This window comes from Aotus nancymaae, unplaced genomic scaffold, assembly GCF_030222135.1.
Source record: "Aotus nancymaae isolate 86718 unplaced genomic scaffold, 86718_ANA_hifiasm-v0.15.2.pri h1tg000036l, whole genome shotgun sequence".
Classification (NCBI taxonomy): domain Eukaryota; kingdom Metazoa; phylum Chordata; class Mammalia; order Primates; family Aotidae; genus Aotus; species Aotus nancymaae.
In genome coordinates, this window is record NW_026988450.1 from 4,510,874 (window position 1) to 4,525,415 (window position 14,542).

Sequence of the window (14,542 nt, forward strand, 5' to 3'; positions counted from 1 at the left end):
TTTTCTAGTTTTGTTTTCATACATTTATTAATAACTCAAGAAGAATAGGAGCAAATTCAGAAAGTAAACTTTTTTAAAAAACTAAACTGTAACAAAACCGTGTCTTTTTTACACCATCTGTGACGACATATTTATAATTTTCAGAACCTTTCATCTTTTATTTGCACACTATTCTTGATTTCAATGCTCTGTGCTCGTACACTTCTTATTGTACTATCTTTGGCTCTATAAACAGAGCCGAAGGATTGAAGGATGTGTGTACTTTGGATTTATGATCCTTCTCCTGGTCTCCCCAATCCCTCCCACCCCAAACTCAAAAGGAAAAGTAGGTTCAGTCTGCTATCATTTTAAGTACAGTTTTCTGGGAAGTAGCTCTTCCTGAGGGCCATGAGCAGGCACTTGCATGGAAATTTTCTAGAGCTTCTTGGAAATGCATTGCCATAAAAGAAATCTGACACCCGAAACAAGCTTGGGTAGCATTATAAGGTGAATGGTTGGTTTTGATTCTCCCTTCTGATTTCTGAGTTGTCACTGCTGGTGTAGACTTCATCCTGCAACTTTGTGCAACTGGCAATGCTGAATATCAACCAAAGCCATGTGTTGGTGTCGTTTTGCCAAACGACTCCAGCAAATAGCCCTATTATTCCCTTAGGTAACCAACTTGTGCCAAAGATTTCTATTAGTCACTGTACCGCAGCCTCAGAGTCACAGCTTTGTGACATTAGGGGGCAATCTCCAGCTTTATGTTTTAGAAGAGGGTTTATACATACATATATATATATATTTAATATGCCTGGTTTAAAGATAACTCAGGGCAAGTAACACACTAAAAGGACCTTTACAATTTTTTTCTTGCTGATATTTTGAGATGCATCTGTTGCAAAATATGTCAATGTAGAAATCAAACTCCTTCATATAGGGATACATCATCTGAAACAGATTTCTCTCAAGAATAATTCAATTCCTTACTTTTCAGTGTTTGCATACATTCACTCCGGAAGTCATTCATAGTACTTTTTAAAAAATTGTGCTGTTAAAATCTCACTTATTTACTCTTAATCCATAAATAAACTAATTTCTAACATGAATGAATGTAAACTGGATTTTGAAAAACATTTTAACAATGAAACTTTCTTTAAAGGCAAACATGTGTGAACAAATAACACATACCAATCAATATGCAAAAAGGCTTGTAGGCTCAAAGGACTTTACCTATTTAATATTTTAAAATATTAAATGGCTGTGTCTCTGACAAAAATGACAATTCTAAATTCAGCACTAACAATAAATTTGTAAGCGAATCCACAGAGAAAGATCTATTGTAGAGGAGAGCTTTTATATACATTCTTTGATGGAATTCATTTTCTTTGAATGTGTTCCACTTTTTAACAAATAAAAATGCTGCCTTACCTCTCTTTTTCTCCAGGTAACTTGTATGCCAACTCAGTTTGCCCTGCTGTGTCAGAGGGACTAAATAAATGTCTTTGTCTGATTTAGTGATAAATCCTGAAATTCATTCTATTGAGATAAGAAATCAAACAAGAAAAGCATATCAGCCTGGACAAATAAATAGAAGAGCAGCGATAAACAAACAAACAATCAACAAAGTGTTGACACTTATCTATAGTTTGGTTGTACTAGAGTACAAACAGAATGACAATTTTTATACTATGTATTAATGAGAAAAATCTTTTTTTATTTTTTAAGTTAAGCCAAATTTATTTTTGTCTTTATTATCAAATTATCTATCTATCTATCTATCTATCTATCTACCTACCTACCTACCTACCTACCTACCTACCTACCTACCTCTCTATTACTTCTTCAATTTAGTTGGGAAATTAGATAAGAGGGACTCTCAATGATCATTACCATTATTTTTATTTTTAACCACCCGAATAAAAACTTGAGACAAGATTTGGAATGTACTATACTCCAGAGGTCACAGAGGCAGATTTGAAATGCATTCTTTTGTTACTTAGAGTTCTTTTTAATGAGTCCGTCATAAAAATGATACTAATCTTTTTGCTAATGTTTTAACTTATCCAATGAAATGATTTGCTCTTGGTTACCCTGTGTTGAGTTATAATACACAGAGCTGCCTCATCTCGATTTGGTCCCAGGGATGCGCACAGAATCAGTTTTCATCAGGCCAATTGGTCCTTGAGAGAAAACTTTGCAATTCAGTGTCATGCACTCAACATACTAGAGGGGCCAATTTATACAAATACCACATGTATCCATGCACATTTAAAATGTTTATGCCTGGCAGTTCTAATATTTTAAAACACAAGCCACCAACCTTCCTTGCAGAAGATTTCTACTGTCCTGCCTTCTCTACCCTTTGCAGTATATCAAAGTGCTCAGCTTTTTAGTCATAGAGTTGTGTATTTCATGTAGGATTTGACCAGACATTAAGCAGATGCTTCTTCAACTCAAGTCAGCAACTGTAGTTCCTGGGGAAAAATGGAGATAAAGCTCTCAAGTGATAGAGCAGATTACTGCACATAATGTAAGAATTGAAAAGTAGCACAGAAGCTTGGGAATTCTTAGTTTGCGTTTGATTGCCACTAAAAAAAAAAGGGCTTTCTCTCCAATGTTTTTGGCCTATTCTATTGCGCCCTCAGTTCAGAAAGAGTTCTGAAGCTTCCCACCTGCCTATTCCCCTTTGTTTCCCATACACTAACCTAAAACAAAAGATTCTGGAAAACAGTCACACTGGCAAACAAAGCTCTTTCTAAATCCTGAAAGTAATGGCTTTTTGTCTAATACCCTATCGTGTTATGTATTTATTAGCAATACATTTTCCATTTATTTTCTCAAAGATTGCCAATAAAGAACTGAATCACATAAGGGAGTAGCTGTAAAGCCTCTGAGTTCCCTAATGTCAAACTCATTAGCATTCGAATAAGCACACAGCAGCACATCATCTGCACAATTGCAATTTTTTACTACTTTTAATAGCATTTCTCAAAGGGCTCATTTTCAACTTTCTTCAGTGGTTAGTTGGTTCTCAGGGGAAAAGTAGCTTCCTGACGCTCACAGCTTCCACTCAACAGCCCGGCCGTTTGCTGTCAGATGCATCAGCCCTCTGCCCTAACCCCATCTGCCGTGGCTCCCCTCCCTGGGGAAAAGAGTGAAGGGAGCACAGCTGAGATCGGCTTGGAGAAGTGCACAGAGGGCACTGACAAAATATAAGTTTAGAAATATGATTTGACACAATAGAGCTCATGAAGTCTAAGCAGACCAAAACACAAACGTGAACGAGGAGCCCCGCAGAGGCTCTCCATCCATGTGTCTATCATTAATAACTCCACCCACCTGCTGTTTGGAAGCACAGCCTTGGCAGATACCAAAAGGAATCTGCCCCTGACGTCGGATCCCTCCAGCCCCTGCATGTGCACTGTTAGATCAACCAGATACCTTTAAAGAACATTTTTGTTAACTGCCATGCTTTTTGTTTGATCTTAAATGTTATGAAAGTTAGGGACTTAACAAAACATTCATGAGGTATGCATATTTTTGAAGGCAGTTAACCTAAGACTCAGAATCTTGATTAAGCTCCCAGAACTTGTAACAGTTAGGTTTAGCCCCCGCCTACTCAGATGAAAAATTTTGCATCGAAACTCATTTTTTAATGAAAAAGGAGTCTTAAAAGAGGAAACGATATGACAAGCAAGGTGTTAGTAACCCAATGTACTACCCGAGTCTTAGGTGTACTCTCTGATGACGACGTGGCTTCACGTGTTGAATGGAGTCATCACGAAGCACTACTTTGTCCACTTTTCTATCTGCTAGTAATTAGGGACTCCCAGTCCTTTACAGCTGCTTCATGGGTGAGTAAGTGTGGCTTCTGAGAAAAACGGTTCTTTAAACCTGTGCTACAAAGGTAGTGAGTCTGGGGTGTGTGTGTGTGTGTGTGTGTGTGTGTGTGTGTTTCAAAAATAGAGTATATCAGATTGCATTTTATCAGGTAGAATGAATGACCTAAACTGATAATGATATACATGTTAATTGTATCACCAAAGAGAATCATAGATTTACTTATGGGTCCTTGGCCAGGTGTGGTGGCTTATGCCTATAATCCCAGCAGTTGGGAGGCTGAGGGGTCAGATTGCCTGAGGCCAGAAGTTCGAGACCAGCCTGACCAACATGGTGAAACCCGGCTCTACTAAAAATACAAAAATTAGCCAGGCATGGTGGCGCACACCTGTAATTCCAGCTACAAGAGGCTGAGGCACGAGAATCACTGAGAATCACTTGAGCCCAGGAGGCAGATGTTACAGTGAGCCAAGATTGTGCTGCTGCAATCCAGCTTGGGTGACAGTAAAACTCTGTTTCAAAAAAAAAAAAAAAAAACTGACTTATGGTTCCAAAGCATGTAATTTTTTTTTTAAGTCCTCCAAACTAAACTCAAAGTGAAAAATTTGTTGAAAGGGCAAATGAGTTTAATATGAAATGTGTGTAGCACTCACAGCCCTGTACTATAGTAACTAATATGAGATCATCACCATCACCAATTTCATTTTGAAACTTGCATACCTAGGGAACCAGATCATTCTGTGGTTCTGATATAAACCACAGTGTCCACTCAGAAGTTCATAATGTTGATACAGAGTCCAAAGACCACTCTGAGATTTGGTGTCTTAGTAAGTAAACATAAAAATCTTAGCACATTTACCTTAGTATTGCTATCCCTTGAGGCCCTATCTCCACAGTTTACAACAGATTAAGCTCTTAATCGCTCTAACGATAATATCGTCACCAATTGTTCCTTAGTTGGAATGATGCAAAAGAGGGGATTATCCTTGCCTGGTTCAGTTTTTCGAATCGTAAGACAATTTCTTTACAGTCCCCAGTTTCTAACTTTATTTTTATGCTAGTCAGTATGATCATTTAAGTTACAGCCGAGTTTGTATAACCCATTTCGCTCCATTAAGTTTCTAACAAAGAGTTACACTTTTTATTTTGGAGTTTCTAATCAATCAGCTGTAGAATTAGTATTTTCAACATAGCAAGAGATTAGATGTTTAGAAGTTGATGAACAAAACTTATGTAAGCCTTTTGCCACTTAAATGACTTTCTTCTGCCTAGCTTTCCAGGTTGATATTAGGGCATATTCTTCATTGGCTGGAGCAAATGAAGATAAGCAGTGAATTTCATTTAAGATGTTCAGGCAAAGACAGACACTCTTCATTGACTATAAACTTCACTTTTACCACCAGCCCATAATTAGGCCCCTGATCACAGCAGGAGTAGAAACAAGAGCTTCAGCAAAACTGGAACCACTCTGCAGGAAAAACATTTCCCATGGCAAAGTGGGTCCATGGTATGTTGCTTACTTTTAGGGAGGATGTATCAGATTTCAAATCATTGAATATTCAAAAAGATGAGTTCTTTGATATTAGCAAACAAATTACTTTTCTTGATCACCTTTTAACATGATTTGCTTCCCCAAGTGATGGCTGAAGTTCAAATAGACACACAAAACTTCTTGTGATTCAGTATGGTTTGTCATTTAGAAGAATAAAATTTGTCAATGCACACAATTTCCATGGACAAATTTACATGATTTTTACTAGTTTGCCCAGCTTTTTAAATCTCTGCCTTATAGAACCTTTCAAAGAATTTTCAGCACAGGGAATGCTATAGCAATTCTGATAGCCTCCCAGAAAAAATATAATTTTTGTTTTTGCAGATTGCTGAAGTCATACAGAGCATCACAATAACTTCTGGTTTCCACTGTGGTAGATACGAAGTAATTGTACTTACACTAGTAGGCATAACAGTATTTGTATTTGTCCTTCCAGTCCCTGTAAAAATAAAACATAGATCTCTTCTCCTTAAGCTCTGAAGCAATTCCAATAACTTATGCAAGACCTATATTTCTCTCTGCAAGATGATTTAACTTTCACCTGATTTACGTAACAAAATAGCCCTCAAAGATACTTAAAGCCTTGCTGTAATTAACATAACTGCATTTAGATGCCATTCATGACTGATAATTCTAACACCTTGTGGGAAAAAAAAGAAGTTGCATGCTGTAAACATTATAAACATATTCAAATAAGCTTAACACAATCTGCCATGCTTATTTCTGCCTAGATCATGGACCAGCGAAATGGTTAATGCAAATGGATTTATAATTTGCTTTGGGGGGCCAGTTTCTTCTCCTTATTTATTAGCCCAGCTGATGGGGCAGATTTGATGAGGCACTTCTGGAATAATTGAGTCATCACACAAAGAAGGCTGCTAGCATTCAGAGTGGTTTTATCAGCAGCAAGCAGGCCTGATTACTGACAATTACACTCTGATCCGGTGATGGAGGAGAAAGAGCCAACGAGTGGGAAATGTCCGTGTTTCTATCCAGGAATAATTTCTACATTCATTTTACATGCTAAGTGTTTCCTATCTCTGCATAATAAACTGTAAACAGGAATAGATGGCACAATGTCCCTTAATATTTCCTGGTAATGAAGACACAAATGTACAGTGAGTGCTGATAAATATAGATGAAACATAAGCTATTCTCCCAGTCTGTATTGTTACCTTTAAAACAAATGCATTTTTGTGGTAAAAGCATAATCATAGCTAATGCAAAAAAATGACAGAAGATTGAAACTGTCCTTGTAACTACATAGAAACTTTGTAAAAGTCCTGTTAATCACTGCTGCTTTGAAGGCTGGTGAGCTGAAGGTGAGATACTAGAAACCACATCATTTTGTTTCTCAACAGTCAACTGTGAAGAACTCCTTGGGTTAGATGCAGCAAAGGACAGAGCAATAGTGACCTCCATTAACACTCAAAGAGAGCACATCTCCATGCTAAACCAAGAAAACAATGAAGCTGGCACAAGGAGACGTCTTCACTAGCATGGATTTCAATTTCCCTTCCACCTGGCCTTTCAACAAAACGTTGATCATGAATGGTAAGGTGAGACCTAAGATTGCATGATTCGCCACGCAGAGCAACGCCTTGCTGTCTTTGGGGTGGCATTTTTAACCACTTGTTTGTGACATGGTTTATTAACAAAATACTATGAGCAAAAAACTCATCTCACAGAGATGTCCGATTAAACTAGCTTTCCCACTGACTCAGAATCTTCTTGGAAATACATAGAGAAAGGGAATGTTCAGACTTCTTAATGTGCTTCCATAGATTTTAGCGGGAAAACTTTAATTTCCTGTATGATTAAGTTTCCTCTTTTAAAAAGTCAATCAGGTACGAAGCCACACATAATGAACCTGCCTGGGTGTGTTTGCTTAATCTTTTCTCTAAAGCCCCTTCCTGGCTTCCAAAGAAATAAAAATTATTCTGTTTTCCTGTGGTAACTATGGAGCTCTGTTTTATTAAACTAACCACTTAATTTCAAAGCCTGTGTTGCAACTAAATGTGCTATTTTGAGTAAATCTATACTAAACAAACTCATAATGTCAAAACATTTTTAACAAAGTTCAAAGAACACTTGTTTCACAAATAAAGCTTTTTACTATATAAAGGGAGTTTTCTTTATTTAAGCTATTTCATCATATAGATTATTACACAATGTACTTGATAGCTTTAGACAGTGTTTCCATTTTCTTTATCCATCTTTAAAACATTCTTTAGAATTTTATCAGAAAGTCTGCTCTTTTTCCCAACAGCAACTGTTTGCTTTTTATAAAATTTTCCTCATATTTTGTTTTGAATTAAGATAAAAATATAATTATTTATCTTCATTACCTGACTATGAAATATAGAATGGGAGAATATACTGAAATTTGCAAAGCAAATGACATGACTCAATTGTGGAGGCCAATGGGGCACTGGATTTTTGCAGAATGATCCCAGGATTTTATTATCACTACAGTATTTAATTTAATACAGATTTTTTAAAAGTACAAGTAGTTTTCTCCTAAGAATTTACTGTTTATTGGTTCAGTACACACTTATTGAGGAGAATTCTATGGCTTGCCTTGCTAGACAGTGGGCATAAAAGGATACATAAAGCACAACTCTTGTTCTCAAGAGCTCAAACCAGGAAGTTGAATATCCCAATATAATGTGCCAGGTATTATTACAGAGGGAGGCAGAAAAAAGAATGGGAGCACAGATTTAGACCAGACTGGAAAAGCTTCCAGAAGATGATGATTCCTAAAAAATTCATCCCTAGAGAGACTCGGAAAACTAAGACTAGAATAAAGTAATGTCCCCAAAGACCAACTGAAAGGACACCAATGGTCAAAATTGTAGTTGGCTTGGTTAAACAGTGCATTAAGGCCATATTTTTATATAGTTATAAGAGGGTCAGAGACTTGATGGTCAAATTAGAGAGCTAAAATTAAATGCTTTGAATTTCATGATTTCATTTGTATGTTTCAAAGGAACTTTTCCCTTTAGTGGCAGAACTGCAAGCTCTGTCTGCTGAAATGTGGTTTGTCATTCATACTGCGGTTGAAAGCATCGCCCAGAATTCTATATTCCAATAGTGTTTTGATAGCACCCTCATCCTGATGACTATGTTCTGCCAGATATTATGCTTGCCCAGGTCTAGTTTCTCTTCCCTGGGCTGGTGTGGGCTCATGGAAGCAAAGGGCTATCTTGCTGACCTTTTGATGCAAAATAATTTTATGGCTATAGTAGGTGCCCAATATGTTATTATTGAATTGAATTAAAATAAGCAAAAAAAAAAAAAAAACCGCTTGTCAGATGCTTGAGATAATTGTTTGTTAATTGGATTTCAATAGAAAACAACCCAGACATTTTAGCATCTGGAATACTATAGATTTTGTTTGTTTGATTGCCATGCCAGTTAAGGAAAATTTACAATTTTGTCTTCTCTTATGTTGAAAACATCAGCTCCCAACATGCAAAGGAGAGCAAGTGTGAAGTATAATAGATTTCGTGGTCAGATTTTTTTCAACGTCTACTTTTATTTCATTTACATGAAAAGTTATGGCTTGTGATGTAAACAGGTCCTTTTGCAGGAAAAGTTAAATGTAAAATAGAAATAATAGTCTTATTTTTCCAAATTTGGAAAGAAAACTATATAGGAAGATCTCCAACTCATCTAAACTATAACACAGTCCCTAGTTCATAGACTTCACTTTTCTCACTTGATGTTTTCCAGAATGTTAATAAAATTCAAAGAGCACTTGTGCACCTGACTATTGTGCACCCACATTTATTTTAAGCAATGCATGTCCATATATTCATACTGAGGACTTTTGTATGGGAGAGAAAATGGCACCCACCATAAGTAAAGACAAAACAAATTTATTTTTTGAATCAAAATGGTGAGGCAACACAATATTTTCTAAAGAAACACACCTCACCTTTACCAAACTCACAGAATGATAGGCGCTCTTGCTAGAATTTATGTGTGTTGTCTTACTTAGTCATCTTAGCATGCCTATGGTGAAGTATTATCAATGTTACATGTCAGATTAGGGAAGGAAATTGAGCTCACCACCTTACCCAGGGTTCACACAGGTAGAAAGAGGTAGAACCAGGATTCACATGGCCACCATCTGCTTTCAAGCACTAGGCTCAGCATTCTTTGCCTGTCAGATCTCTGCAGCAGAGACCTGGCCTTCTATCCCTTGATGTTCCATTCCACTCACCCACACTCAAGTAAACACAGACTCGCTAAAAAGTCCAATAAAGCATGTACTCATTTGCATCTTGGGTGACACAGGCATTGTGTTTACAAATATAGCATATAAAGAATTTCTGGGGAAGGAGGGATATCACAAAGTAGGAAACAGAACTCTCTGAGCTGGCAAAAACCATCATTTTGAATCAACAAAATCAATATTCCAATTCTTATAGACTATCAATCTTAGCCTCTCAAGAGAAGTTTCTCTTCATTCAAATGCAGAAATTTACTCATAGGATTTAGATCGGCAGCTACAAAATATGTCCCATCTATTGGTGGGCTTTTTCTCTGTACTAGTTTTCTATTATTGCTGTAACAAATTTTCACAAATATGATGGCTTAAAAAGGCACAAAGCTGTCATCTTACAGTTCTAGAGGTCCAAAGTCTGGTATGGTCTCACCAGACTAAAACCAAGTTAAGGTACATTCCATTTTGGAGGCTCCAAAGGAGAATGCATTTCCTCACTCACTGGGCTGTTGGTGGAATCCAGTTACTTGCTCTTGTAGGACTGAGACTGCTGTTTTCTTGCAAGGTGTAAACTGAGAGCCATCCCCAGCTTCCATAGCCCCCTGCCTTTTTTGGCGAATGGTCTGCTTCCTCTATTTTCAATGTCAGCAATGGTGGGTTACTTTGAGTCCTTCTCACATTGCATCTCCCTGACTCATTCTTTGGCCTTTTCCTTCAGGATCATGTGATTAGTTTGTCTTTTTTAGATAAATAGGATAATCTCAAAGTTCTTCATTAAATCACATCCCTTTTGCCATGCAAGATAACATATTCACAGATTTCAGGGATTTCATGGATATTTTTGTGGGGCACTTTATCCTGTCTACCACATTTTTTAGTCATACATTTTAATTCTGAATGTTTTACATATTAACACCCCTAATATCAGACATATGAAGTCACGAATCAGAATGAACAGGTGTAAACACTTCCTGAAAAAAATCTGTATGAATATAACCAAAATTACCATGAGCATACCAACACTAACCAAATGAAGCATCTTCGCTGATCCTCTAAAATCAATTCCTCAACGTCTCAGGTTTCTGAAGGAAGGTGAAAAGTTGGAGATTCTTTTTCTTTGGGGGAAAAGTTTATTTTTCAATAGCTTTTACTTACCTTCCCTAATAGCTACCGGATCTGAACTGGAGAGTTCCCATCGCTCCTGAGGAGAAGCATCAGAGGAGGAAAAGTGGAAAGAAAAACAAAAAGGAAACATAATTAAATGGTATTTATTACAGTTTATTAACTACACAAAACAACCCTTTCCACACTGACTATTAGAATATAGGTTGGGGTATTACCAATCTTCAATAGTCAGACAATATTCATTTGAAAGAAGTCTCCCTCAACAAGAAAAACAGGTGTCTACTGTTATCAGAAAGTGCTTTATAGATTTGAGCCCTTTTGTTTTTAAGTACATTTGAGAACCTTTTCTAGGGGCACACCTGAGAGTGAAAGTGAATTATCAATGACAGTCTTTTCTGAAAAAAAAAAAAAAAAAAAAAAAAAAAGAATCAGTGGTTTAACACTAATTTCTAATCAGATCCTACAGAAAGGAACAGCCCGCACGGCAGCTGTACTTTTCCCAGGGTTAATTACCTTTCACTGCTCTCTACTAATGAGTCAGCTGTTCCTGTCATTGCACACTACACTGGTTCATCTGGAACTCTAGCTGTGGACAAACACAGGAGTGACAGTCTCATTTACATATGGGGTGGGGGCACGTTGTGTAAAGATTTCAAAAGGATTTTAAAAAAAATCCTTTAATTCTCATGCGTTTCCACGCTACAAATATTTTTACAAAGAAGGTTTCACTTGGCCAGCTACTGTTTTTCCTCCCAGGTCCCTGGGTTCACCACTAGTAGATGTAGAGTAGTGCCGAATTCACCATCTTCACAGAAAGCTTTGTCTCACTGATGTCTTAACACCAGAACAATCACCCTATGGGGAGCCTCAAAAGTTTGCAACTTCTTTCAGTGGTGAAAAGACTTCCTAAAAAAATTCGTACTACAGAAAATTAGATTCAAGGTAGAAAACAACCTAAGAGAAAAAGACCCCCCAAATATCTTCGCATTGCTTGTACATGAAAAGTGAATTAGAAAATGGAGAGTTTTACATAAAAAAACTGAACTGAAAGCTGTGTTTTGACCTAATACATCTAGATCATTGTGGGAAATTATATATATGTATGTGTATGTATGCATATATATATCATTTATTACTCAGATAAGAGCTCTTTTATCCAGATAATGGCTCTGCTCTCCATCCCATAATGCAGACACAGTGTGCCCTTATATATTTTCTATGCTTGCAATCAGAAGTTTAAGCAACTCTTCCCTCCTTTTAATCCCAGAGGTAACTGAGAGGATGCACAAACAGTAAAGCCTCCACTGAGTTTCCCTTGCCCAGCCTGCAGAATGCCTCTGAGTAAAGGATACTTTCCCACTGCTAAGTTCCTCACTCTGAATCTTCAAATTTTTGAACAGTGGCTTTCAGACATTAATATGCATCAGGACCACCTGGGTGGCTTCTTTTTCTTTTTTTAGACTGAGTTTCACTCTCTCACCCAGGCTGGATTGCAGTGCAGTGGCACGATCTTGGCTCACTGCAACCTCTGCCTCCAAGATTCAAGCGATTCTCTTGCCTCAACCTCCCAAGGAGCTGGGATTACAGGCATGCACCATGCCCAGCTAATTTTTGTATTTTTAGGAGAGACAGGGTTTTACCATGTTGGCCAAGATAGTCTCGATCTCTTGACCTTGTGATCTGCCGGTTTTGACCTCCCAAACTGCTGGGATTACAGGCATGAGCCACTGCCCCCGGCTGAGTGGCTTCTTAAGGGGAATGTTCTGGTGCCGACACTCTGAGGTTCTCACAAGGGTCCAGGTGCCCCTGCCTCTCCATGGACTGCACCGAACAGCAGAGTGTCAAAGCAGCTGGCTCTCGAACATCAGTGACATCAGAATCTCCTGGAGGGCTTGTGAAAGTCCAGGCTGTGCATTCCACAGATCCGTGGTGGGGCCTGAGAATGTGCATTTTTAAGTTCTCAGATAATGTTAGTGCTGATAAGTTTGGGCACCATACTTTGAAAACTACTGGCCTAGGTACTAGCTATTAAATGCATTGACGAATCCCAACCCCCAAAAGCTAAATACACCCACATGGAGGAGAAGCACTTCCACTTCATTTTTGAGCTATTTATTTGCTCTGGTTTTAATACTTTACGATAGAAAGGAACAGATAAAAAGTGAATGTTCTGGCCCATCACTGAAGTACATTCTCAGAACCACTTTATAGCTTATTGAACTTGATCTTCCCTTCAGATGAAACCATTCATGTCAAGAAAGAAACAGCAATTATGTACTTCTCCATTCAAGGTGCCATTATCAAATATAAGCTCACAAATTACAAATCTGAGAGTTTGCACAATATTCAAACTTGCCAAAAGCAAATAAAATATGGGAATGAATTAATTACAAATTATATCATAAAAACAAATTTAAATGTCAAGCAAAGATGCGAATTTCCTTGACACATTCAATGTTTTTATCAGCCCTAGTAAATTCTGACTTACTTTCCAAATGATACAGCGTGTTTCTTATGTACAGTGGTATATGAGGTGCTCTTTGTTGATAGCTGCTATTTTGAAGAACACATTATCCTGAAAACTTCTTGGAGGATGGAAACATTTTAGTCTAATACTAAAAAATATATTTTCATTGCTGTTCATGTAAATATCTCTGTGATAAAGCTCTTACAAGGGTATTTTGCAATATAGTTCACAGGAATACATATTTTAGAAAGAGGGAAATAAGATAAATTATAAAATGAAATATCTGCTAAATATCTTTCAGTAAAGAGATGGAGGGTGCTTCTCTAAACAGCAAGACATTCACTAAGCAGAAGTCGGGCACTTTAGCGCTGATCTGCTCAGTTCAGGAAGGACTAGTGAGTGTTCCAAACATGAACTTATCAACTAGTTCCCCAGTAAAGCTGGGAGAATGTAAACACATGAGAAAGATTTTAAAAGAATCAGTGCCCCTTCTAAATTCTCACTGCCACCTACTTGCTTTTGCTGTTTCACAGATGTTTATTTGACAACGCTACTTTAAAATACCAGTCTCATCTAAATATAAAAGGATAATAATATCACAAATAAGAAATTTGATTCATACGAGTGTAACCAACCCTCTTGGTATAGAACAGGATTGTTTAATTAATTCATTAATTTATACACTCAAATCTTCATTAAGCACCTATTCTTCTGGAGAATGTTTGTATAAACCAGTGGGGTCCTCAGTGAGTGGAGAGGGGTGTACAGTGAAGGCCACTCCAATGGTGAAGCTATTTTTGTTGCATAAATCAGAGGCAATAAAAGAAAAATCTCCCTGCAGATGTGGGGGCCTAATTTATTGCTTGATAACATGGGAGAACAATCTGATGGGTTTGATGAAACTCTGCTCTAGGAGTACAGACATTAGGGTGTGTAGTTTGAGTGAAGAATCCCTAATCCTGCAGCTCTCGGATGGGCGCACACTCTGCTGTCATGGTGTGGACCTGCATGTGAATGTCAAGATCGCAGTTGATCCCTCTCTCCTTGGATGGTTTTCAGGAGTTTCAATGATTCAGACTAAATACGTGCCTCTGGTTATTTGAACATCTGGTTGATAGATGTCTCCCATGACCAATCAGAGGGCAATACATTGTTTATCAGGTGTTTTGTCCAATGCCTACCCAATTTCAGTCTATCATTTTCATTGGCTTTCACCAGTCAATTGGCTTCTCTCTAATTCCCTAGTATTATCTTTTTGGTTTTCTTTTTTAAGTACATTGAATTTAATAGAATTTGTTTGTTATTGGATAGAGAAACATTATAACTATATATTTGTGGAATACAA

At 37.5% G+C, this 14,542-nt stretch overlaps 1 protein-coding gene across 7 annotated transcripts in view; it reads right to left on the reverse strand.

Moving 5' to 3' along the window:
• The window catches only part of ST18 (ST18 C2H2C-type zinc finger transcription factor), a 148,108-nt gene that overhangs the window by 112,834 nt on the left and 20,732 nt on the right, over positions 1-14,542 (reverse strand). For 2 of the 7 annotated variants that reach the window (XM_021672901.2, XM_064384174.1), the window contains 3 exons: positions 10,761-10,806; positions 2,303-2,456; positions 1,411-1,518 (listed from right to left, as the gene is read on the reverse strand). The gene's annotated coding sequence lies outside the window, so the exon portion shown is untranslated. Of the gene's footprint in view, positions 1-1,410; positions 1,519-2,302; positions 2,457-5,772; positions 5,814-10,760; positions 10,807-14,542 lie in introns of those variants that run through there. The other 5 variants (XM_064384177.1, XM_064384175.1, XM_064384176.1 and 2 more) reach the window with 3 other exon arrangements.